The 27,763-nt window shown below is 40.0% G+C and overlaps 1 long non-coding RNA gene across 1 annotated transcript in view; it reads left to right on the top strand.

Moving 5' to 3' along the window:
* Positions 1 to 2,785, top strand: part of LOC123333619 — a 45,492-nt gene extending 42,707 nt beyond the window's left edge. The window contains exon 3 of the long non-coding RNA XR_006551018.1: positions 926 to 2,785. This is a non-coding gene — a long non-coding RNA (uncharacterized LOC123333619). The remainder of the gene's footprint in view (positions 1 to 925) is intronic.
* Positions 2,786 to 27,763: the final 24,978 nt, after the last annotated feature.

The raw sequence follows: 27,763 nt of genomic DNA, 5'->3' as shown, positions 1-27,763 counted from the left end.
AATGACTTCACTTTCACTTTTCACTTTCATGCATTGGAGAAGGAAATGGCAACCCACTCCAGTGTTCTTGCCTGGAGAATCCCAGGGACAGGGGAGCCTGGTGGGCTGCCATCTATGGGGTCACACAGAGTTGGACATGACTGAAGTGACTTAGCAGCAGTAACAATCAGGAGTGGAAAATTAGAAAAATCTAGAATTGGATATGAAAAAAGTAATAATTCTTTCTAGTTTGGGATATCCTACTGAGAATTTGAGGGCTTCTTAGCTGGCACTAATAGTAAAGAATCCACCTGCCAATGAAGGAGACGTAAGAGACACGGGTTCGATCCCTGGGTCTGGAAGATCCCAGCAAACTGCTCCAGTATTCTTGCCTGGAGAATCCCATGGACAGAGGACCCTAGTGAGCTACAGTCCATAGGGTCACAAAGAGTCAGACACAACTGAAGTGACTTAACACACACACACTGAGAATTTGAAGTACGGATCAAAGGGGATACATTTCAAACCACCCCCAGCCCTCTGAACTTTAGCAGGAAGATGATAATGCTGCATAGCACTAGGTTATAGGGCAGGGCTTTATTCTTTGGGCTTTTAAGCACATGGGAACAAACATCTGATAGGAAGAAAGCCTGACCAGAATCAAGCTGAATCTTCATGGAAGAGTTTGAACATCTAGGTACTCATATTGCTTTAATCGTGAGCCTATACTCAAGATGGAAAGATGCAAAGCATTACCCAATAGAAATATAACGTTGTCCATATATGTACTTGAAAATTTTCTAGTAGTCACATTCAGAAAGGAAATAGGAGAAAAGGATATTAATGTGTCTGAGCCAATATATATTATCATTTCAACATGAAATCAGTATAAACATTTGAAATTAATGTAATAAAATATTTTAGATTCTTTTTTTCTTACTACCAGGTCTTGAAATCTGGTTTATTTTCTACATGCTTACAACAAGTCTCAATCTGGAATGGCCTCATTCAAATGCTGAATAGCCACATGTGGTTACTGTCTACTATTTTGCACACTGCAAGTGCAGATGGAAGATCATAAGGTCTGAACAAAGAGACTTTTCTTCTAATTGATCTTAAATGATGGACCGCATCAGATGGTCTCTAGAGTCATTTTGCAGCCCTCGTGTTCTCTGAGTCAATGGCAAGTCAAGGATGTGGGTCCATCGAAAAACTGGATGAGAATGGCCAAGCCTTTGAAGCTGGGACAGTCCCCAAGGCAACTCTGCTATTTCCGTCTCAATTTAGGGACACTAAAAAAGCATCTTCAGCTCTCACCAAAACGGCAGGTTCTGAGCAGAGAGTATAGTTTTTGCCGCACAGAGCAAAGGGATTCTCTAGGATATGGTTCTAGGGAAAAAAAACTCCCTGAGGGACGGCTTAACTTGAAATTAACTTTGTTATTGATCCCAGTGGTCAGGTGATGAGTGATGTGGTGTAAATCAAATCTTTGACCCACAAACCAAAAGCATAGCTCTTATGATTACTTTTTGCACAGCTTTATTAGAACTCTGCACACTTCCATGGTATGCTTCATTCTCAAGACCCGGCTAAGTCATGAGTCCCCACCCCCCCTTGACATTGGCTTTTAGAGCAGCAATATACTCCAGCACAGCAGAGCTTTGTCTTGCCTCATAGCCTGGGGTGGCCCCAGAGCTATTAAAAGTCTCTATTCATTGCCCCACTTTCAGATGAAATTGTTCAAACAGCGGTCTGTTTAGACCTCAGTCAGGAAACTGCTTTTTACTGGTGCGAGATGGAAACGGCAGTGGCGAAATACTTGAGCTAAAATGAGAGAACTGAGCGCTCAGCCCATCTGTTCTCTGGAGCACCACGTGACCTTAGCCAGAAGACTCCCTGTGTCTAGACTTCAGTGCGTTCTCCTGTAAGACAGCTGAAGTCCCTTCCACTTTGATGGTGAGGATCACGTTCCTGGAATCCTGGCACATTTCACAGGAAGATTTAAAATAAATGCAAGATACAATGATGAATCATTTCAGCAGACCCTAGGGGAGAAGCAGGATGGTAAATAACTGTCAAATCTTGGTAAACTGTTCAGACAGACAGGGGGGCAGGGACACCTTATGGGCAGGTCAAGGACAAATTCGGGGAAGGGGAGAGAGGGGGAGGAAGGAGGTGGAGGGGGCTGGGGAAAGTTCACTGCAGGGCCACCCAAGGCTGAGGATGGCCAAGTTTGAAAGCCCTGTCTTTATGCTGGAAGGACCTGACGAGCAAAACTGATTAGCTGTAGAATATCATTTAAATCTTCTCTTAAAGCAAATCCAAGTCTTTAATCATTATCTCCCAAACCACCAAACAGCGCCAGACACACACCGGCCTCAGTGAGAGACTTGTCAAGACTGAAACAGTAATTCACAAATTCACTAAAATTCCCTGCTCCAGCGAGCAGTATGACAGCTCCAGCGACCGCGGTAACATTTCTATTCAAACTGGCTTTGGAGCCGAAGCTATAAATATCCTTGCAATATTTCCTGCTTCAGAACATAAAGACAGCTTTACAGCACTGATAAAATAGAAATTACTTTCTCTCTGAGGTCTTGCTGGAATTTTAATGTCTGTTTTGCAATAAAGCAGCTCCTACACAATTTGATTTGAGGGAAAGAAAACAAACGGTCTAATTTAGTTACAATAATGACTCTTGTATTGTTTGCCCTGCTTGCTTCTCTGGCTGCTGGGCTGTTAAAGTTTGTAGTGTTGAGCAGAGGGGATGATTTTATGAGAATATTAAAATGGTTTCTTTATTATTTAAAGATACACTGTCTTCATACTTCCTCAACACAGCGCAACCCAAAACAATGTTTTAAGGAGAAATAGAGAGAAGAAAATAAAGTTTACGGCCCTTAATAGCGCCTTGTGAAAATTGCTTGTTAGAACTGTAAAGCTGTTGACCAAAGCTGACACGAATTTAAAAGGCTTTTGAAACGCAAAAGATCATAGCAGCTTTAATTATTCCATACATGTTACCCTGTTCTTGTTAGTGCCTTCAAAGTTGAGCAAATCTCTTTTTTAAAATCCACATACACCCGTCTCCTTTGTAGATTACATGATGTGGAAAGAAAAAAGAAAGACAGAAATTTGTGTTTGTAAATGGACTGTGTGCTGAGGGCATAGGAACACAGGGTTGAGAACAGAAGCTAAGGATAGAGCCAGGCTGTCTGCGAGCAAGAATTAAATGACTGAAGGGAGGCAGGGTTTGATCAGGTGCTGCATAGAAGTGTGATTAATCCAACCTCAGACTTATCAACTAAGGGTTAAAGTTCAAATTAGCCTCAGTTAGGTTTGGGATTTCCCTCTATGTGAAAAGCACCATGACCCCATGGCATCCTCTACTTGACTTATCAAGGGAATCTTCCCAGATCACGTGGCCCTGGGCTAAACCATGAAGCAAATGTCCTCTTCCACCATCTGCCTCCCTTCTTGCTTCAGGCATCTTGAAACTTACAACTCAGATTGGGACTTGAACTCAACCAAAACTCAGGTTGACACTTGGACCCCCTGTCCTTTAACTGAGATCGCACACCTGTCCTCAGAACTTGCTGAAGTTCAGGTTCTTTACATCTTGTCACAGAAAAAATTCAGTGAGAGACAAAGGGATAAGTAATAAATGGATTTATTCTGAGAGATATACATTGCACAGACAAAATGCAGTCAGTCTCAAATGCTGAGAGCAGCCTCAAGGTATGGCATCATCTGGAAAGTGAGAGTGGCCATGGGGGAGACACTCCAAGACAGAGTGTAGGCCATCTCAGAAGGTGAGGGGCCCCGAAATATGGGGTGGTTAGTTTTCATGGGCTGGGTAATTCCATAGGCCAATGTGTAGGAGGATTATTTTTGAACTATTTTGGAGAGGAGGCAGAGATTTCCAGGGATAAGCCCACTGTCCACTTTTTGGCTATTTGGCATTAGCCTTGGAATTGTTATGGCGCCTGTCATTTAGATGATAAAATATTACAATAAGTGTACAATAAGGCTCAAGGTCTACTGAAGTCAAATCTTCCACCTTCTTGGACCTAGTTGGTTCTAACTAGTTTCTGTCTATCCAAATAGCTAGGTTGTTCCTTAAGGGTTGGGCCCTGCCCACGTCCCTCCTGCTTCAGCCTTTTCCCCCTCAGCTGTTTATTTTTGCTCGCTTATGCTTACAATTAGTTGCACCACGTTTTCTCTTTTAGCTTCTCATATTTTCCCATTTCCTTCCATCCAAACAGATTCTACCTCCCAATATCCTGATATACCAAAAGTTCTACACTTATTCTAAAACTTTCAGTGCTTCTGCAGCGTGTACTTGACATAACAGACCCGTGATATCTTGTCCATAAGGAAATCGGGCTTGCATCTCTCCTTTGGTTTTTTAAACTGTGTTCTTAGGACTCTTTAGATTTCACAAACATCTCTCAACAACTGTGTGATAGAGAGGGGCTGGGTGCTACACACTTTTGTCAACAAAGCACCTGTACTTCTGTCAATTTAGTATAAGGAGGACTCATTTTTTAAGGTGTTCTGCCATTTGAAAAACATTTGGAAGTCATTGTTCTTGTTCGAATTTTTATTTTGCAAAAGAGAAAACTGAGGTTCAGGGAGGAAAAATGGCCATTTTCTCATAGCTGAATAGTGGCAGGGTGGGAAGGAGAACCCATGGGGACTTACTACTACAAGTGGGAGAGCAGTGATCTCTTACGAACTAATTCACGCTAGAATGAAAGCACTCTTATGATTGATCCCATGTTAGGGATAGTTATTATAATTAAAAGAAGAATGTTAGTAAGTGATTGTAATGCATTTGCCAAGAAGACATTTGAAGAATAGTGTACTTAAGCAACTCTTAAAATATGGTCTGAGGAGCCACTGGAGAAAGGACAGTCTATTCAACAAAGAGTACTGGGAATACTGGATATCCACACACACAAAATGAAATTAAATCTGTACATCTTATATAAAAAATAACTCAAAATAAATGAAAGACCTAAATGTTTAAACTGTAAATATCTTAAAAGAAAGCACAGGACAAAAGCTTCATGACATTTGGCAATGATTTCTTGGGTATGATGCCAAAGGTACAGGCAGCAACAACAAAAAATAGGCAATTTGGACTTGACAAAAAATTATGCATCAAAAACAATATAAATAGAATAAAAAAACAAACCACAAAATGGGAGGGAATATTTGCAAATCACATATATGATAAAGGGTTAATATTTAGACTATTTGGAGACATCCTGAAACTCAATAACAGATAACAACCTGATCTAAAAATGAACAAAAGACTTAAACAGACTTTTTTCAGAATAAAAACAAATAGTTACCAAGCACATGAAAAGATGCTCTACATGACTAATCATCAAGGAAGTGAAAATCAAAACTACAATGAGAGACCACCTCACACCCATTAGGATGGCTGCTACCAACAAGTGAGAAGAGTGTTGACACGGATGTGGATAAATTGAAATGCTTTTGCACTGTTGGTAGGAATGGAAAAATGGTACATCTGCCGTGGAAAACAGTATGAAAGTTCCTCCAAAAATTGAAAATAGAATTACCATATGACCCAGAGGGTATTCACCCAAAAGAATTAGAAGAAGGATTTTTAAAAGAATTTGCATCTATGTTTCTAGTAGCATTATTCACAATAGCTGGGGCTTCCCAGGTAGCACTAGTGGTTAAAGACCTGCCTGCCAAGGCAGGAGACAGAAGAGACAAGGGTTCAATCCCTGGATCGGGAAGATCCCCTGGAGGAGGGCATGGCAACACTCCAGTATCCTGACCTGGAGAATCCCATGGACGGAGGGGCCTGGTGAGCTACAGTCCATAGGGTCACAGAGAGACACGACTGAAGCAACTTGGCAGCAGCATTCACAGCAGCTAAAATGTGGAAGCAACCCAAGTGTCAATCAGAGGATGAATGGGTTTGATGTGAAGCAGGACCCTATGAAGTTCCTGTGAAAGCCTTCCTGGGTCCCCAGTGTCTTTGATTACAGGATACAGGCTTCATGCAGCCTCTACGACCTTCCCTAAGGTCCAGCTGCTTATTTAACGTCTATGCAGAGGACATCATGTGAAATGCCAGGCTGGATGAAACACAAGCTAGAATAAAGATTGCCCGGAGAAATATATCAATAACCTCAGATATGCAGATGACACCACCCTTATGGCAGAAAGAGAAGAACTAAAGAGCCTCTTGATGAAAGTGAAAGAGGAGAGTGAAAAAGTTGGCTTAAAACTCAACATTCAGAAAACTAAGATCATGGCATCCAGTCCCATCACTTCATGCAAATAGTTGGGGAAACAGTGGAAACAGTGATAGATTTTATGTTGGGGGGCTCTAAAATCACTGCAGCTGGTCACTGCAGCCATGAAATTAAAAGACGCTTGCTCCTTGAAAGAAAAGTCATGACCAACCTAGACAGCATATTAAATGAGGTGGATGAAACTGGAGCCTATTATACAGAGTTAAGTAAGCCAGAAAGAAAAACACCAGTACAGTATACTAACGCATATATATGGAATTTAGAAAGATGGTAACAATAACCCTGTATACGAGACAGCAAAAGAGACACTGATGTATAGAACAGTTTTTTGGACCCTGTGGGAGAGGGAGAGGGTGGGATGATTTGGGAGAATGGCATTGAAACATGTATAATATCATATATGAAACGAGACGCCAGTCCAGGTTCGATGCACAATATTGGATGCTTGGGGCTGGTGCACTGGGATGATCCAGAGGGATGGTACAGGGAGGGAGGAGGGTTCAGGATGGGAAACACATGTATACCTGTGGGGGATTCATTTTGATATATGGCAAAACCAATACAATGTTGTAAAGTTAAAAAATAAAATAAATTAAAAAAAAAAATAAAAAGTAGAGACACTACTTTGCCAACAAAGGTTCTATCTAGTCAAAGCTATGATTTTTCCAGTAGTCATGTATGGATGTGAGAGTTGGACTCTAAAGAAAGCTGAGCACTGAAGAATTGATGCTTTTGAACTGTGGCATCAGAGAAGACTCTTGAGAGTCCCTTGGACTGCAAGGATATCAAACCAGTCAATCTTAAAGGAAATCAGTCCTGAATATTTATTGGAAGGACTGATGCTGAAGCTGAAACTTCAATACTTTGACCACCTGATGTGAAGAACTGACTCACTGGAAAAGACCCTGATGCTGGGAAAGATTGAAGGCAGAGGAGAAGGGGACAACAGAGGATGAGATGGTTGGATGGCATCACCGACGTGATGGACATGAGTTTGAGTAAACTCCAGGAGTTAGAGATGGACTGGGAAGCCTGGCATGCTGCAGTCCATGGGGTCACAAAGAGTTAGACACGACTGAGTGACTGAACTGAACTGAAGGTCCAAATCAAGCAATTGTTAATTAGGGAAGAGAAGGGATATGATACAAGGGAGAAACAAATAGAGTAACTATAGCGCAGCCTTGAGGCAAGGTCCTGGTTCCCCATCCAGGGATACACTTGACAATGTCTTTGAGTTGTTTTGCAGAGACCGAAACCCCCACCAGATGGGAAAAGTTAAGTTAATGATGTATACTGCCTACAATGGCATAGGCTCCAGACCGGCTGGAACCAGAAGGTTGATGATGCTGACTCCCACTTAACCTCACCACCAACCAATCAGAAGAATGTCCATGACGTGATCACACCCTCTTTGAACCACTACTATAAAATTTCTCACCACCCTCTCCAAGCTGGGTCATACAGTTTTGAGATCATTAGCCCACTGTGTCCCCTTTTGCCTGACAAAGCAATAAAGCTACCCTTTGTGGTTGTTATCATTCAGTCGCTGAGTCTTGTCTGACTTTTGGTGACCTCATGGACTGCAGTTAAGCAGGCTCCTCTGTCCTCCACTGTCTCCTGGAGCTTGCTCAAATTCACGTCCATTGAGTCAGTGATGCCGTCCAACCATCCCATCCTCTGTCATCCTGCTTCTTCTTCTGCCCCCAATCTTTCCCAGCATCAGGATCTTTTCCAGTGACTTGGCTCTTCACATCAGGTGGCCAAAAGTATTAGAGCTTCAGCTTCAGTATCAGTCCTTCCAATGAATATTCAGGATTGATTTCTTTTAGGATTGACTGCTTTGATCTTGTGGCAGTCTAAAGGACTCTCAAGAGTATCCTCCAGCATCACCGTTTGAAAGCATCAGTTCTTCATGCTCAGCCTTCTTTATGGTCCAACTCTCACATCCATGACTACTAGAAAAACCATAGCTTTGACTATAAGGACGTTTGTCTGGATTCTTTGTTACATCACATAAAACTCTGTCTCAGATTTAATTCAGTGTCAAGGTACAGAGGCTGAATCAGACTTCAGATTGAATAAGTAAACTATGGTATATACATATAATGGAATTTTATTGTATCTTAAAAAGGAAGAAACTTCTAATACATGCTACAACATGGATAAATCCTATTGTATTTCCCACGATTTTCTTTTTTACATAATGAAAAAAAAAATGTGGTCTGAGGAAACCTCTAGAGTCTCTGGACTATTTTAGAGAGTCTGTAAGGCTGAAACTATTCTCATAATAACAATAAAGCATTATTTTTTTACTGTCTTTACATTTCCAGTGATGTAAATGTAGCATTTCTACACAAGAAATGCTGGGCCAGCCATGGTGCCTTAGTATAAATCGAGGCAATGCCACCAAACTGGACTAGTAGTCATTATTCTTCCCTACCTCACGCTTACAAAAGAAAGAGAGAAAGGCATGGAGGGATGGTAGGGAAGAAGAAGAAAGGAGGGAAATAAAGGAAGAAAAAACAAGAGGAAGAAGGAGGAGGGGGGAAAAGGGGGGAAACCAGTTTAAGAATATTCTTGATGAAGCATTAAAAATTCTACTTCTATAAATTACTAAAAATACTAAATCTCCACCCTGGAGTATATGTTTTTATATAGTAAGTGTGACAAATGAAAAGTTCATGAAAAACATGGAAATGCATACCAAAATACAAGAGTTGTCTCAAGGCAAAGTGATTTGAGTTGCAAACTGAATTCGTCACTCCCTTCATGAAACATCCTTTATACTAGAAGGAACTGCTGACCAGCAAGTAATGGTCATTGAAACTTGGATATCTAGCAGACATGTCTTTGAAAATGAAAGAAGTAAGCCTGTCACTTCTGAGAAAACAACTGAGAGTATTTTTTGCCAATAATATTTGTGCTTTTAAACAAAAATAATAGAATTCTGGAAAACTTGTATCTGCTACAGTATCCTTGACAGCTTTCCAATATTTAATGACTTTCTTGATGAAATTGGTAGTGATATTAATGAATGAGTCATTTTTAATATTGGATAATGAAATATGTCAACATTTGGAAGAGCTGCATTATTCAAGGAACCAATATTTTCTTGAATGACTAATGCAGGTTGCTTCACAATCATGTGTGGGTGAAAAATGCACTCAGAGTGCAGAAGAGACCACTGTACTTTGATGCAGCAGAAGAGGAAAAGTTTGCTGATATGGTTTCAGATTCCACACTGCGACAAATCTGTAAGGATCTACTTGCTGCGTTTCAAAGTAATATCAAAGACAAATACCCTCAATTGTATGAAAAGGTTTTGAAAATACTCCTCTCTTTTCTAACTACATATCTAAATCAGTCCATTTTTTTTCTCATATCCTTCAACCAGAATAACCTATTACAGATAAGACTGATTCCAGAAGTGTATTTGAAGCTATAGCTGTCTTAAGTCAGAGATTAAAGATATTTCAAAGGCATAAAGTAGTGCGACTATTTTAACTCATTTTGTTTGTTTGTTTGTTTGTTTTTGTTGTTTGGGATTAACGAAGAGGTCCTGGGGGCAAGAGCTTTGACAGTCCCTGCTGTAGGTGACTCAGGAGACTTTCAAGAATGTCTCCCAAGCTTCACTGACAATGGTAACAAAATATCCCACATTTTCCAATAATTTTCCTGAGGACTCCTCTATGTGTCCTGTTATTTAGTCCTTCATTTAAGTCCCTTCACACACCGAAGCTGAGCCATGGGGGAAAATTAACAGGCAGAGGCTTCTTAACTCTAGTGGTTTCTGAATCCCAGGGCACGCACATCCTTTCTTTTCCTGCTTTGGTCGGTAGGCTCCACTTGTTATCCTAATAAAGTTTCTAGGTGTTCTGGATGCGTCTGCAAATCCTCTACAGGCCCAGTCGTTGTTCTGAGTACTAATGTGTCCACATAGATGCAGCCCTGAGTGGAGATTTTAAAGAATATGGAGGGACAGTCTTTCTCAGAAACTTCGTTTCTAGACGAAATAACACACAAACCAAAGGACTCAGGGTGAGAAAGAAAATGCTTTGAATTTAAGAAAAAGGGTGGGGGAAACTTCCCTTGTGGTCCAGTGACTAAGACGCTGGGCTTCCTCTGCAGGGGGCACGGGTGTGATCCCTGGTGGGGGAACTAAGATCCCACATGCTGCAAGGTTTTCATTGATCATTCCTAAAGGCTTCCTGTGTGGGGTTGGTAAGAGAGAGTAGAGACAAGGGGCAGAATCCATGAGGTGAAACCTCCACCACAAACCAAAGCTGCTTCTTGGTTTAATCCTTTCAGGAAGTATATGTTGTGTTATTGTGAATTAAGCACAAGTCTGGATATTAAAAGATGTTAGTTTGAGTCCTTGTTTTATCAGGAACCACGAAACTTGAGACTATTAAATATGTCATTCACAGAAGATGGTAGATTTATTTTGTATGCCCTGAGCAGTAAATAACAAAGACCACCGGACCGGGAATATTAAAGACTGCACATCAAGGGTTTGGTCGTGTTCCTGACACATGGGCACTGTTCCACTGGCAGGGTGTTGGTGTTTACTTTTGCATTAATATTAGTATGAGATATGTGTTGCTAGGAAAATTGTCCATTTCTTTGAGGCTTTGCTTCTTCGTTTCTAAAATGGGACTTGCTGTGCTTCCTAACTGATCCCCTGAAGTTGTGACGCGCACTGAAAGTAGGGCAGGACTGAAGAGTCAAGACGCTCGTGTCTGTGTCCCAGCAAAAGTCCCGACTAACCAAGTGACCTTGGGGAGTAATTTCCGTGGTCAGCCCCTTAGTTGCCCCATCTGTTTGCCAAAGTGTGTGTGTGTGTGTGTTACTCGCTCAGTGGCGTCTGGCTCTTTGCAACGCCATGGACTGCAGCCCACTAGGCTCCTCTGTGCATGAAATTCTTCAGATGTTGGGCCAAATAATCTCTCAGTTTCTATCCAGCATCGATATTCTTTATGTAGAATCTCCTGTGATCCCTCAAGGCTTAAAACTCTGTTCTAGATTGGTTATATTTAGGGCAGAGCTGGGTCTAGAACCTAGAACTTTCTAGTTTCTGAGTATGTAGAAGGATTATTATGTTTAATGAGGAACTCCAAGATAATCTGGATACCTGAAAAACTTCATAGCAATGATTCATTTTTAAATACCAAGTGCTCACTGGGACGACCCAGAGGGATGGAATGGGGAGGGAGGAGGGAGGAGGGTTCAGGATGGGGAACACATGTATACCTGTGGCGGATTCATTTTGATATTTGGCAAAACTAATACAGTTATGTAAAGTTTAAAAATAAAATAAAATTAAATACCAAGTGCTGAAAACATGATGTCTCTGTATAAATTTTTTTTTAAGTCATTTTTATTAAATGAGGAAGGGAGTTACTGTCTCCTGAGGACTAGCTGTCTGGCAAGACTTCAAATCCTTCCTAGTTCCAGTGGGTTGGAAATGCTGCAGCAACATTTGTCCTGGTGTCATTGTCTTAGTTCCAGCCCCAGCAGCAATCAAGAAGAGCAGGGGAGTGTGGCCACAAAGAAAACAAGGAATTAATCAATCTCTCTCCAACTTTACTGAGTGGGGAGAACAGTGAGACCAAAGCTACGGCAAGATCATACTGAGAAACAGAGATAGAATATCAGTTCTATGTTTTATATCCATTTTATTAAAACAGTAATGGAAATTGAATTATCCAAAGAAATAAAAACATACATTTCCTTGGAGCTTAGAGAGCTTTTAGTTTCCATCCAGCTCACTTGAAACAAAACCCATGTCTGCATTCATCTTCTATATGAACAATGAATCAATCATTTTTTATTGAATGTTCCCCTCCCCTTTGCCATGGTAATGGCCAGTTTCTGCACAGTTGATCAGATCAACCAGGCTATAGATTTGATTTGGTCATTGAAATGGTCCCTGAATTAGGTAATTTCATTTTTTTCATCTTATAAATGAAAATCATACTCACCTCATGCTTCTAAAACTGTGGGCTATATTTTTTCTGCATGAACATCATCAGCAGTGTTCACTATAAAGGCAGATCCTAAGCTCCCCCAACCCCAGTCTTCTAAATCAGAATCCCTGAGGTTGGGAGGAGGGTGTTCAAGAAGCTCCCTGGTATTAACATATTCCCCAGGTGAATTAATGAGTGAATAAATTGAATAGATAAGTGTCACAATTCTAATTTGGGGGGTTCAAAAGCATTAACTTTGCTATTGAAATAAACTCCAGCACCACAGTTCGAAAGCATCAATTCTTCAGTGCTCAGTTTTCTTTATGATCCAACTCTCACATCCATACATGCCTACTGGAAAAGCCATAACTTTGACTATACGGACCTTTGGCAGCAAAGTGATGTCTCTCTTTTTTTGATATGCTGTCTAGGTTTGTCATAGCTTTTCTTCCAAGCTCCACACATCTTTTAATTTCATGGCTGCAGTCACTGTCCACTGCCATTTTGGAGCCCGAGAAAATAAAGTCTGTCACTGTTTGCATTTTTTCCCCATCTATTTGCCATGAAGTGATCATGTAATCAACTTTAATCTTATGATTATAAACATGAAATGGCCCCTATATGTATTCATGCAATGGGAATTCAAGCACCTGCTACCTGTGTCCCCTGTCTATCGACTCTCACACAATGTCTTCTACAATAGCCAAACCATGCACTTCTTCCGTCTATGAAGTTTACACTTTCTTGCTTCTACCCGTTGGCTTATGCAAATCCCTCAAGCATAAATGATTTCTCCAAGTCCATTTTTGACAGGAAAACAATTCTACTCTTCTTTCAAATTATATTTCAGTTATTTAGTAGGTTCCTTCTAAGTGGAGGTCACTGAATTTGATATTGCAAACAGAAACAAAGACTTGTTTGCTCTTCATGGCCCCTGAGTTTAGGGATTGCTTTCTTAAGTAGAATGGGCTTCCCTGGTGGCTCAGATGCTAAAGAATCTGCCTGCAATGCAGGGGATCTGGGTTCAGTCTCTAGATTGGAAAGATCCCCTGGAAGAGGAAATGGCAACCCACTCCAGTATTCTTGCCTGGAGAATCCCATGACAGAGGAGCCTGGCAGACTGCAGTCCACGGAGTTGCAAAGAGTCAGATATGACTGAGCAAACAATACATTTTATTCAAGGCTTTCATCTCAGCATCTTGCTCCTCTATGGTAAATACAGATCCCAATCTGTATTTAAGCAAAAACAAAGAACAATTACAACAAATCTTATTCCTATGACTAGACTGTAAGATTTTTAATGGTGCAGATCTAAGGCCCTCTGGCTTTCAGGCTCTCAAACTGTTCATAGTAGTTTCTCAATAAATACTTATTTCATGAGATTGGATTTCATCTTTCTTAATCCCTTTATGAAGCTTAGAAATGAATAGAGTGAAGTCCAGAAAGAATAAAGAAACTATTTAAGGTCAAATAGCTAGTTGTTAGCAGAGCCAAAAACAATACTTTTATTTCCTTTAAAAAAATATTTTAAAATTTTCTGTTGAAATATAATTGATTTAAAATACTGTGTTAGTTTCAGATGTATAGCAAAGTGAGTCTGTTATACATATATAAAAATATATATATTCTTTTTAAATATTGTCTTCCATTATAGGTTGTTATATACAAGATTTTGAGTATAGCTCCTTTGCTATATAGGAGGTCTTTCTTGGTTTCCTATTTTAAATATAACTGTGTATATTTTAATCTCAAGCTCCTAAATTATCCCTCCTCCCCTTCTCCTTTGGTAACCATGTTTGTGTTTGTTTTCTATGTCTTTGAGTCTATCTTTGTTTTGTAAATAAGTTCATTTGTTTCATCTTTTTAAATTTGATTCCACATATATTTGCCTTACTATAACTTACTTCACTTAGTATGATCATTTCTAGGTCCATCCATGCTGATGCAAATGGCATTATTTCATTCTTTTTCATGACCACATAATATTTACTTGTCTATACACCACATCATTTCACTCACTCATCTATCAGTGGACACGGTTGCTTCCATATCTTGGTTATTATAAGTAGTGCTGCTATGAACATTGGAGTGCATGGATCTTTTTGAATTATGGTTTTCTTCAATACCTTTATTTCCTTGACATGCTCTCATCAAGTTCCCAGCTTAGTATGAGAGAGGAGACCTACCTTTGAATTTCAATGTTTGTCTTTGTCTCATTGCAGATGTTTCGTTATCATCACCTTCATATTTGTAGACAAACTTTACTTTAGTTTATCCTCATGCTAATTCCTTTTCTTTCCCATGATTGTTTTCAGGTTTTCCTCTGGACTTCCTTCAGCTCTGTCATACATATATCTCTTGCTGAGTGCACTAAGGTTATAAACAGTATTCCAGCTGCGGCCAAATCATGATTTTGTACACAAAGTAATAATATTGTCTGTGCATTCCCAGCATCTTTTCAGATCATGCCCAGAAAATTGCTGGTCTTTTGGCAGCAACAGCAGCACATGGAATAGATATTTAAGGCAATAGATGCAACAGTTCCAACATTCTTATTCTGAAGTGTAACAGGTAGTGAACCCATAATCATACAAAAATCATGTTTTTATTTTTTTCTCTAAAAGGATTTCTCACACAAGGTCACATTGAAACTTAAAAGTTAGATATCTGCTTGGTCTCACAGCCTGTAATTTACTCACCTTGGCTTGGCATATTACTACATGGAAAGGTTTAGTTCCACCTGCAAACTTTGCACCATTTTCAAAATCATTCTTCTGAAAATAATAAGATACATTCCAGTATCAATATCCGAGAGATTTTTTCTTGTTGTTGTTGCCATAACATATATGAAAAAGCATCTCTTTTACATAAGCTTTGTTTCTTGTGTTTTACCAATACTTTAAAAAAAGCTTCATGAGGTCTTTTCCTGTGTTCTTTCCATGCTTATGGAGCTTTCCTTTAGAAAATTGACAAAAGATATCAGGAGTTTTTATAAAGTATATATCCATTGGCTTTCCATGTTCACAATGTTTACCAAGCTCATCAAACGGCTCCAGTAGATATGTGAGATATGATTTCCTTTTTCAGAACTACAATAGACACTCTTTACTTTTTTATTCAAAGAGACTAAGGTGAGCATTGCACAGGCTGCTCTGGAGTGCCCTAAAAACTGTTCGCCACAGTGTCTGGCACATGGTGGTGCCAAGAGAGGTTGGGTGTCTTTTCCTTAAACCCAATCTATGGGTGGGTGACTCTAATGCCGTGACGGACAGCAAAGCCAAGGACTTGGGACCTAGTTCTGGTTCTCCACTTGTACTAAAAGGTCATTACTTCTTTCTTCTCCATTTGTTCATTTGTAAAATCAGGTGTTTGGAATCAACTGCCTCAAAGGCTTCTTTTAAAATAATTTTTCAAGGATTCTAAAACTTTTTAGTTAGTATTTTTCTTTCTTTCAGCTCCATGCCAAAGAGTGAAATTGCCGAGTCAATTGTAGTTCTGTCTCTGTCTCTTTGAGAAATGTCCAGTACTGTTTTCCACAGTAGCTGCATCAATTTAGACTCCGACCGACACTCTAGAAGGGTTCTCCTTTATCCACATTCTGGCTGACATTTGTTATTTGTGTTCTTTTTGATGATAACCATTCTGACAAGGGTGGGGTGATATCTCATTGTGATTTTGATTTGTATTTCCTTAATGATTAACGATGCTGAGCATCTTTTCATATGCCTTTTGGCCATCTGCATGCCTCCCTTGGAAAAACGTCTATTCAGATCTTCTGCTGAATTTTTTAATCTGGTTATTTAGGGTTTTGGTTTTTTTTTTGGATGTTGAGTTTTTATGAGCTTTTTCCACTCCTGCATATATATACCAGGAAAACAAAAGTGCTAATTGGAAAAGACATATGCACTTCAGTGTTCATTGCAGCTTTTTTACTACTGTTAAGATATGGAAGTAACTTAAGTGTCCATCAACAGATGAATGGATAAAAGATGTGGTATACACACACACAGATACACACAATAAAACACTACTCAGCCTTTAAAAAGAATGAAATTTTGCCATTGGCAATGACATGGATGAACTTGGAGGGCATTATGCTAAGTGAAATAAGTCAGACAGAGAAAGATGAATACTATGTGATATCGCTTGCATGTGGAATCTAAAAAGCACAACAACCTAGTGAATATAACATAAACAAAACTGAATCACAGATACAGAGAGCAAGCTAGTGGTCACCACTGGGGAGAAGGGAGGGGAGCAGGGCAACATAGAGGTAGGGGGTAAGAGGTGCGAACTATTATATAAAATGAGATACCAGAATGTATTGTCCAACACAGGGAATATAGCCAATGTTATATAATAACTATAGAATATACTATTTAAAATTTGTGAATCACTGCATTGTACACTGTAACATAAAATATTGTACATCAACAATACTTTAGTAAAAACAGCTATGAAATTTTAAAAAATAATAAAATCTACATTGGCTTACAGTTTCACATCTGCTATTCATCTTTCAAAACATTTGCTAGTCTGAGATCTTTATCTTATCTGCAACATCCAGAACATTTATTACAATTTCATTGTATGCCTCTACTTCTCTACAGAAAAAGATAAATTGGAATGGCTAATTTTTTGAGCAAAAGCTAGGGTGAAAAAATGTCTCTTCTCACAATTCTTCTATACATTGTTTATACTCTTTTTGCTTTTTGTTTTCTTCCTCTCTTTTCCCTTTTCTCTCTCTTTCGTAATACAACCCTGAATGGTGTCAAATTGCCTTTTCATGGCTTCCTGCCTTTTTTAGATCTGTACTCACAGATTTTCTGAATTAGAAGGCATTTTACAGATGTATGTTACAAAAGAAAGAGCAACAAATCTTTTTAATCCTACATCTCAGATTGCAAGACTTTAGAAATAATCCTACCTTCTCTGATTCTTCCTCTATAAGAGGAAGTTTATAATAAAAAGTACTAAACATGTTTCTGAAGACTCCACAAGCAGTCGTAAAAAGCGTACTGCAAATATGCCTACCCAAATGATGATTATTATTCTTATAATCCAACCCTCTTGTCTTCTCACTGGCTTGGCAGTCCTTTGGAAATTGATGCTTGAATCCATTTCTGAATTCTAGTTTGCACCAGACGCTGCATTATAAAAGAATGGCCTGAACAAGCTTTCATGTTTCCACTTGGGCTACGTTTCCCTTTTGAAGCACGATGCCTGTGCTCTGACAAAGGCCTCTTTCCTATGATAGCCATTTGCTGGGGGTTTTGTCTGAGTGTCTGTTCAAGCAGAACCCGTGATTTACTGTTGGTTGTGAAGGTGAAAGAGATTTTGACAAGTGGAGAAATGGAGAAAGTCTGAGCTTTGTTCATTAACATGCAGCCCTCTTTGTATGTATGTAAGGGGGCGGGAGACCAAGTAGGGAGGGTTAGACATATGAGTTCTAAACTTGAAGCCTAATTTGGTTATGGAAACAGATCTGCGTCTGGCAGAGACACATGGCACCCCAGCCCTCGGCCATCAGTGTTCGGGAAGCCTGCTTCGTTTAATTGGTAAATCATCTGTCTTGCATTGTCTTCCACCAGCACTATCTGTGAGGCAGCTGCCCACCTTGGCTAATTTAAATATGATTTAGCGGGATAGCCTCCTGTCCCTCCTGCCAGGACATTCAGAGTACCAAATGGATGTTGATTGGCATTCCCTACCCAGCGTTGCATGATTCAAAGATAAGATTCTGTTACTGATGTACACCAGGAGGAGTCGAATGAGGATATCTTTATTGCCTCCTTTCACTGGAGCGGATTTGCCCCATTAACCGTGTGCTAATTTTCTTTATTTGTCTGTGAGATCCATTGTGTGACCAGACGTCCTGTGTGCAGGTGGGCACTCCTCAAAGCCTTCTGGGCAAATTCCCACGATTCTGGTCACTCTCCTGGTTCATCTTTTTCCTTTGGAAAAAGGGCAACCAACCCTCCGAGTGACTAAGAATATTATCGTTTCTTTTCCCCTTTGTGAAATCTGATGGGAAGCTCATCGATTTGATTCAGTCTGCGTGCTTTTCGGGGTCACTTTTTCTGGTCAGGCATTGTGCGGGGTACCAGGGGTGATATAATGCGGGGACACCCTGTGCCCTTAGGAACCAGAAGTCTAGACGTGCCCACCGGTAATCAACAACACTTGAAAATAAGCAAGAGCTGGAGCAAGACTTCAGTGACTTTTGTCCTTGACCCCTCATCTACTTCTGTTATTTAGATACTGAAGCTTAGTCCTTTTTTTTTCCTTTCCTCTCTTTTTCTGCAATTCTCTCTGGAGGTTATTTTAGTTTTCCTTCCCTCACTAGCTTTTTAAGTTATTGTTTTTTAAAACTTAGTACTTCCCTAGTAGCTCAATTGGTAAAGAATCTGCTTCCCTGGTAGCTCAGATGGTAAAGCGTCTGCCTACAATGCGGGAGACCCGGATTTGATCCCTGGGTCGGGAAGATCCCCTGGAGAAGGAAATGGCAACCCACTCCAGAATTCTTGCCTGGAAAATTCCATGGACGGAGGAATCTGATGGGCAGCTACAGTCCATGTGGTCGCAAAGAGTCAGATACGACTGAGCTACTTCACTTTCTTTCTTTTTAAAACTTAAATATAGAAAACTCAGATGATACTGTCCTGATCATGTGCTTACCACTTAAAGAAATTTTTTTTTCCCACTTGATTGAGAAATTCATTAAATATATTACTAATAAAGTTCCCTCAGGGACTTCCCTGGTGGTCCAGTGGTTGAGACTTTGCCTTCCAATGCAGAGGGTGTAGGTTTGATCCCTGGTCAGGAAGCTAAGGTCCTACATTCCACATAGTCAAAAAACTAAAACATAAGAAACAATACTATAACAAATTCAATACAGACTTTAAAATGGTCCACATTAAAAAAAAAATCTTTTTAAAAAAAGTTCCCAGTTTTCCTTCATGTCCCAGCATCTTCCCTTTCTCTACAGATGTTCACAGTATCATGAATATAGTACATAGGTATTAAATCCATATTTGCAACCATAACCATATGTGCACTTATCAATAAAAATATATCATATCGTAGGTTTTTATTTCACAAAAATTGCATCCTATTGTAAATGTCCTTGTGCAGCTTGCTTTTTCTGTCAGCGTTATGACTGCCAGATCTGTATTGTTACACGTGGTTCCATTTTACCTCTTTTAGTTACTGTGGAATATGTCACAGAGAGCTGTATTTATCCTTTCTTCACCTAATGGATTTGATTCCCCTACAGTTTTTACTATCTGTAGCCAACAATGCTTCTCTGAATATCTAGGAAGATATTTGTACATGAGGGAGAATTTCTCTAGGGCTATTTTTGGAAGTGAAATTGCCAGGTCATAGGTCATATACAAATACAATTTTACTAGATATTGCCAAATTGCTCTTCAAAATAGTTGTGCCAATTTATTTACTCACCAGCAGTGTGCAAGCACTCTCATGTCATCTCTTCCCTACCAAAGGTTGACCCTGTCTGACTTCAGGGTCTATGATGGGGTTAAAGAGTATCGCGTTGTTATTTGCATTTTCCTGATTATACTGAGCAACAGTATTTTTTCATATTTGTTGTCACCATGGGTTTCATCTTCCGTGAATTGTCTTTTTGCATCTTTCATTTATTTTTCTATTTGTCTTTTCTAAATTGATTTTTAAGAATTCTTTTATAGTTTGGATATTAATATTGTGCCTGTTATATTTGCTGTAAATCTCTTCTCCCAGTATGTAGTGTATCTTAATTTTGTTTATGGTGCCTTCTTTTCTACAGAAATTTTACATATTAAAGATTTCCTTTTTTTTAATAGTTTATAAAAAATGCTTTCCTACTTCAAGACTTAATTATTTTTTTCTATATTGTATTATAATAATTTTGGAAGGATTATTTTTCATATTTAGGTCTTTTAGCCATTTGGAGTGTTTTTGACTTTGTTTGGTGTGGAAGTATAATTTTGTTTTCTTTTCCATATGAAACTATAATTGTTTCAACATTATTTTGATTCTAACTAATTTTGGATACACCTCCAATCATGTGACAAGGTTACAAACAGATTTAGATCTCTTTCTAGGGTCCTAATTCTATTGCATTGACTGATGCTTTCCATCACTATGCCTATACCATATAATCTTAATTTGTATTAATATTTATATATCAATTTTTTACACTCTTTTAGGATAAGTCTAAAATTATAATTTTGGCTTTATGGATGCTCTGTATTCTTTTCACTTTAACTTAAAACAATGACTTTTTTTTTTCTGTTGTATTATCTCTGCTTTGGAATACTTGTCATCAAATCTTTATTTTTTGTGTTTAGTTCATTCTTGCTCATTTTCTTTTTATCAGTCAAAATAGTCTATATCTTTAAACTTTTTGCCAGAACCTGAATCTCAGTGTCTTGGATTTTGAGCCTCACATCCAAAGATCCCTGTGTCATTCCTCCCAAGACCTCAGAAGGCTGCCCTGGGATTCCAACTCCCTGTGGTTATGCCCTGGATTTCCATGACAAACATGTTCCTTCAGCTCCCAGCAGGTAACTTGTTGCAATTATATTGTAGCAAATATTTTGATTTAATAGAAAGTCAAAATACAAATCAAGCAAGCAAAGGAGAAGTGTCCAAAGAGAAGATGATGTCAACTTGAATGTTAGAAGTAAAGACCTCAGAGATTCACAGAGTGGCGAAACCATCAGGTGGAGCAAAGACAACTCTGCAAGTGAGATGATATTTTGATGATATTTTAGTTTCAGTTGAAGATATGCAAGATTTTCACATGAAAGAATGGGAAATGGCTTTTCTGATCTAAAGAACCCATGAGTAAGTCTATGGTGAAAGTGAGTCTCTCAGTTGTATCTGACTCTTTGCAACCCCATGGACTGCACCCTAACAGGCTTTTCCATCCATGGGGTTTTCCAGGCAAGAATACTGGAGTGGGTTGCCATTTTCTTCTCCAGGAGATCTTCCAAACCCAGGGATTGAACCCAGGTCTCCCACGTTGTAGGCAGACGCTTTACCATCTGAGCCACCAGGAAGTCGACGGTAACAGGATATAAAAATGGAACTCTATGAAGTTTGTCTCAAGACTGAAAAGAGGTTCTAGACCACCTATATAGGATTTGCATAGACGCTAGCCAAAAGTCAGCTTCATGGAAAAAAAAAAAAACCCTACATATTTTCAAGTAATAAATTTTATTACCCACACCTTCAGTCTATAAAAGAGATTGAGAGCATCAGCTGAAGGGCTCTTCCCACTCCATACTCCCTTCACAATGGAGTAGGTATGGGGAAGTACTTATTCCCTGCCTCCGGGCAAACGAGAACTTCAAAGAAGATCTATTTATTATGTCTTCTTATTTTATTATTTTGATTCTTTGACATGTTGGCTTCTTGCTGACACTAAAGGACTGGCCCTCTCAGAGTTAGCTAATTCCCAATGATAATAAACAACTCACCCAGCAATATGCCTTTCATATATAAACCAAATAATTTAGAGCTCGTAAGCTCAACCGCCTCCATGATCCGGCTCTCGCATTCTGGGCTACCATTCCTCTGCCCTAATCACCCCAGGGCAGGTGGCAGACAGCTAGGGGGAGTCCTTTCTACCCTAGAACCCACTTACCCTCTTCAAACTAGCTGATCCAAAGCCTGCTTGCTTGGCCTGGATCATTCATTCCAGCAGAAGTCACAAAAAAAGACTCTAGTCCCATTCTTCCTCCCACACTCCTTCCACCTCCTGATTGACCTTGGCGCTTTCCCACGTGGCACTGCCTGGCATGCTGTGTCTTTGGTCTAGCAATCTATGAATATAACTGACTTCTTCTTTCATGACAGTCATTTGCATGTTTCCTTGTCTTTCCATCCCTGATTAAAACAAATCTCAGTTATGGTTAAGACAGAAGACCATTTGGAAGCTTAATGGCTTGTGTTCCCATGATGGACTGCACGCACACCTGTGAATTCTAAAAGGTAAGAGGCTGGAAGAGGGGGCCTCTAGTAGCAGCTACTAATAGGTAACTATGCCCCTCTGGTGCTTGAAAAACCAGGTGGCACGGTGGGATCAAATGTGTAAGACAGCTATCGGGGGAACTCCTGTGAAGGGGAAAGGAAAAGGGATCGAGAGAAGGCAGAGAAGAACCTTCCACCACGATGTAGGGAGGTCTCATACCTGTGAAATGAGAGAGAAGAAAGAATTAAGCAGGAAGAGCCTCAGGCCACTGCCTGCTTCTGAGGAAGTCTCGGGTAGACTGAAGGACAGTCCTTGAGCTAAAGGTGCCCATTGGAAGAGCCCTGCATCAGGCAGTACTGACTGTTTTCTAGGGCCCTCCCATGCTCAGTTACTGGGGAGAAGCAGCTCAGAGAGTGTGACCTAGGATGAAACGTGTTAACTGATCCAAAGTTGCATCGGCTCAGCTGTGCTCTGCACAGTGGCTTTTCTAAAGAGAGATTTGAGAGGAACACTCTCATGGCCATCATAGTCAGCCCAAATGGTGTATTACATACAAACTAGACATGGCCACGTAAGTGATATGCAATACTGCCCATGAGATGCCCGAAGGTGTAACGAGATCCCTACAGTCAAAGGCTGAAAGAGAGCTTCTGGATGCTCAAGAGCTGAGAGGGAAATCCTTTTTTTTAAATATAAATTTATTTATTTTAATTGGAGGCTAATTACATTACAATATTGTATTGGTTTTGCCGTACATCAACATGAATCCGCCACAGGTGTACACGTGTTCCCCATCCTGAACCCCCCTCCCACCTGCCTCCCCGTACCATCCCTCTGGGTCATCCCAGTGCACCAACCCCGAGCATCCTGTATCCTGCATCGAACCTGGACTGGCAATTCATTTCTTACAAGATATTATACATGTTTCAATGCCATTCTCCCAAATCATCCCACCCTCTCCCTCTCCCACAGAGTCCAAAAGACTAATTAACAAAAGAAGAGAGGCAGTTGACAATGATGTTGAGTGAGAGAGCCAAAGTATTTTTGGGAGCTGGAAGAGATATATGAAAGACTTTCAATGTACTCCGTAGAAGAAATCAGTCAGTAAATAAATATATTTGCCAAGCCTAGAAAGGCCAGATGCCATCTTTCCACAGCACCAGTCTGGTAAGGCTTTTCCTGTCCCCTGGTCTTTCTTTCTACTACCAACCCTGCCCCTGGAGAGGTCATAAACTTTAGTGTTTAAGGGAGGAGAGACAGAAATACAAGGCAGAGAAAAAGGAAATGTATATATAAAAGTGGATCACATCGTTTTCATTCTGAAGACTTTTCACTTACAGTAGGTTTAAAACACATACAGAATTCTTTCTGAGAAGATTCGAAATTTAAAAATTTTCCCATCTAGTTTATTTCTAGCAATATTTTCTTCACCAACAATATGTTACTCTGTTAGAACAATGCCTGTGTGTCTTTGCTGCCCTTTGGCTGGCCCTCCTTTTGGTCCTATGATGTTTGATCTTAGCTCTTGCGTCTTTAGACCTCACTGTTTCCTCCTCCCCCTTTTGTCTTAGTTTTTTACCCAGTTTAGATGCCATTGTTGATTCTTCATCCAGTGTTTTGACAGACCACTTCTGCTGCCCACCAGCAATGTACCACACACACGTGCTTAGGAGTGTTATGGGGAAAACCACGCAGCCCTGCGGATGGCACCACTGTAAATTTACATCCTTCATCACCAATGGGCCCATCCTTGCTGAACAACAGACATCCTGTTTCCCTAGTCAGGATTTTTCTCTACAGTTCTCAAGTCTTTGAACAGTACCTCTCCTTTTATCTCATTCTCAGCTACTCTCTCCTCAACTCAGAAATAAAAGCCATCAACTTTTATGCCACAGAATTTACCACTTGCATCTGGGCTGTTGCGATAACCTCCTGACTACTTCCAGTTTGAACGCATTCCAAACTATGTCCCACACTGCAGCTAAACTGGTCATTTCATTTCCTTGTGTGAAATCCTTCCAGCTCCTAGGAGGAATCATAAACACCACACAGGCTGGGCACTCCCTTGCAAGAGCAGCTCCTACTCTATCAGCCTCTTTTCTTCCCACCCCCAGGTTCAAAATTGACATTCCAACCACAGTGAACTCCAGTTCCTAAGCTACCCTCTGCATAGTCCTCTCTGGCTGCCAGACTTTCTTTCACAGTTTTATGTCTACCTAGAATAGTTTTCTCTCTCCCTCTTACCAGGCCAAGTGTCACTTATCCTTCATAAGTCAGCTTAGATGTAGATTCCCCCCAAAACCTTTTCTGATCCCCTAAACCTGTGTCTGAGGTCCTTTCTAATGCTCCTTAAAGTTCTGCCTGTCCAGATCTTAAGCAACACAGTGTGTAACAAGTACCTTCTCTGTCTTTCCTGCCCTATGAGAACAAAAATTGGGCCTCTCGTATTTGTAAATTTACCCCTAGATTTAAGCACAGTCCCTAGCACAGGCTTCCCTAACATGGGCACATTTAAGCACAGCCTAACAAGGGTTTCCCTTGTGGCTCAGCTGCTAAAGAATCTGCCCGCAATGCTGGAGACCTGGGTTCAATCCCTGGGTTGGGAAGATCCCCTGAAGAAGGGAAAGGCTACCCACTCCAGCATTCTGGCCTAGAGAATTCCATGGACGGTATACACCATGGGATCACAAAGAGTCGACACGACTGAGCGACTTTCACTTTCCTAACACAGAGGAGTCCCTCAGTCAATGCTGACTGAGTGAATAAATGTGAATAGACACTCAAAAATTCTTTTGTCACTTTGGAGGAAAACAAAAGCAAAACAACAAACTTCATAAAATAGGTTACAATAAGAGAAACTTGGTTATGGATCCGTCAAAGAAAACAAGTTACTTAGAAAACACCAGCATAATCGGAACGTGCTATGGGTATTTATTCAAGTGATGAAAGTTGTGAATTCAGACCAAAACTGCTGCGCTTACAGGCATCCACCAAATCAGCAGGGGATTTTGTACCTTATACCATAAAGAAACTCACTACTGCTGTTGGCTGGCGTTCATAATTAATATCTTGTAATAACCCAAATGTCTTTATTTCTATCTGAATCGGTATGATAAAATTGCTAATAAACCTCTTTCTCAACATGAATAACAATTACCTCTCCTCTGGTAAAAGACGTGTGAGTGTATTTTCCTTCATAAATGAGAGTTAGAGTCAATGAAAGCAACAACTCTTTTTATCTCCACGACTCTGTTGCAGTAAAATGGTCATATAGAATTCTAGCAGAATGCTACGCATTATTTTCTTCTTAAAAATTAGCATCTTTAGCGCCACAATGAACACTAATTTATGGACTTCTTAAATATTTTCTTATAACATTTTTTTTAACATAAGATAGCTAACCTCTCTGAGTTAAAACATATTAGAGTAACATTACCCAAAGCAGCTACTACAGAACTGTAGCTTCCTGGCTGAAAGATATCTTTTCCTGCTGGGCTGAAAGTGAAAATAGCATTAGGAAATCCCTTGCTTTTGACTTTTATTAGGTGATAACTACAACCAAGCAGGGCTAATTGAGTGGGAGAACTGTAATATAAATCATTTTAATCCAAAATATCTTTAGGTACTGTGAAGACAGCTAGTTGGTTGGTTGAAGGATTTTATCTTTAAATCAGTTCCAGATTTGGTTTGTTTGTGCTATTAGGTTCAATAGTCAGAGAGGAAGATTGTTTACACAAAAGCGGGTTAGGCTTCAGGAAGCTGGGGATGGGACTCCTATGCACTCTATGGTTTTCCTGGGGACAGAGCATTCTTGTAGCATTAGTGTGTGATCTGTGGTTGTGGGTTGCACCAAGGAAACAGGAGGAAGGAGGGCCTCTTAGATACTGTGCTCTTGTGTCCTCTGGAATCCTGGTATCAGAGGAGACAAAGAAAAAAAAAAAAAAACCTGGATCCACACTACAACTCTGAGCAGCATTATCCATGAATGAGACCCCAGGTTTCTGTTTAAAAAAAAAAAAAAAACAATGCCAACAAATGCACATTTAAGACCTTCTATTTGAATAACACTTGACTGTTTTCCAACCACTGTCTTGCACATTATTTAATCAAGTCCCTGCAAGAATGTTTCCCCCCATCCCATATTTTATAAGAAAATAAGAAGAGCTGTGACTTTTTCTGTTTTTCAGATAGGAAATTGAGGTTTGCCTAATGGTTTGCCCAAGATCACATAATTAATTAATGGTGAAAGTTAAGGTGGAATTCAAATATTTGACTCCTGGTTCAATTCTGATTGTAAATACTTCATTAACCGTAATATATCCCATTGTGAATATATTACAGCCTCACAATTTTGATTGTACATTCTTCCTATTTCCTAAATATAATTTTTCTTTTAATCTGAGGAGGTTGAAGGCTATGTCACTCTTATCCTATTCTCAGAGGAAAAAAAAATGAGAAGTGATACATATATCACACAATAAATTTAGCTTATTTCTTGCTAGAATAAATGGCTGTGTTTAGCAAATGTTTCCTGATAAAGGACAGGCTAAAATGATAGCAAACAGCAGTATAAGATAAATACTGGGGAAATGGAAAGAGAATGGAACATTCTGAATCAAAATCTGAAAGTGCAGAAAAATATATAGATGTGCTTTGGCGAACACCAGGTCTGTTTTCAGGAGAGAAAGGAACAATATGAAGCCTGGTAAATGTATTTACCCTGACAAGTGCTTACAGATACAAGGGCCCCTCAGGGCAGGAAATTTCTTTCCCAGTAAGGGCTGAGTATCTTCCTAGCTGGAATGTGGTGCAAGCTGTCTTAATCTTAATCTTCCTTGAATGTGGCTTTAGAGGGGAACAGGGCTTTTGTTTGGTAGTACGCTGATGGTAGAGAGCTGGTGCAAGCAAGGAACATGGATATACAAAGCTGGTCTTCCACTGTTGCACAAGGGTTTACACTTCCAAAGTCCACTGGATATTAGGACATGGCTTTAAGCGTGAAAATAGAATTGAAGTCTAACATTGATGAGAAGAGCTGACTCATTTGAAAAGACTCTGATGCTGGGAAAGATTGAGGGCAGGAGGAGAAGGGGGCGACAGAGGATGAGATGGTTGGATGGCATCACCAACTCGATGGCCATGGCTTTGGGTGGACTCCGGGAGTTGGTGATGGACAGGGAGGCCTGGCGTGCTGCGGTTCATGGAGTCGCAAAGAGTCGGACACGACTGAGCGACTGAACTGAGCTGAACTGTTGGGGGGTAGAAGGAGAGAATAAAAATGACAGAGTATAGAGACCAGCATAGACACTGACATCACCATAGGTGGTAGTATGGGCAAGATGAAAAGGAAAAGCGGGACTGATGACTGAAAACCTCAAGGAATATGGAATGACAGTACCAAGGAAGAGTGGCAGGAAGTGAGGTCTGACGACCTGAAATTCGAAGGAGGAAGACATTTTTTGAATTACTGGCGAACAAGAACACGCTTGTCCCATGAGCATTTGTGTTTTGTTTTGATGAACTTTGCAAGATGAAGA

The sequence above is a fragment of the Bubalus bubalis genome, chromosome 5, assembly GCF_019923935.1.
Source record: "Bubalus bubalis isolate 160015118507 breed Murrah chromosome 5, NDDB_SH_1, whole genome shotgun sequence".
Taxonomy (NCBI): Eukaryota; Metazoa; Chordata; class Mammalia; order Artiodactyla; family Bovidae; genus Bubalus; species Bubalus bubalis.
This window is presented reverse-complemented; position numbering and strand designations above follow the sequence as displayed.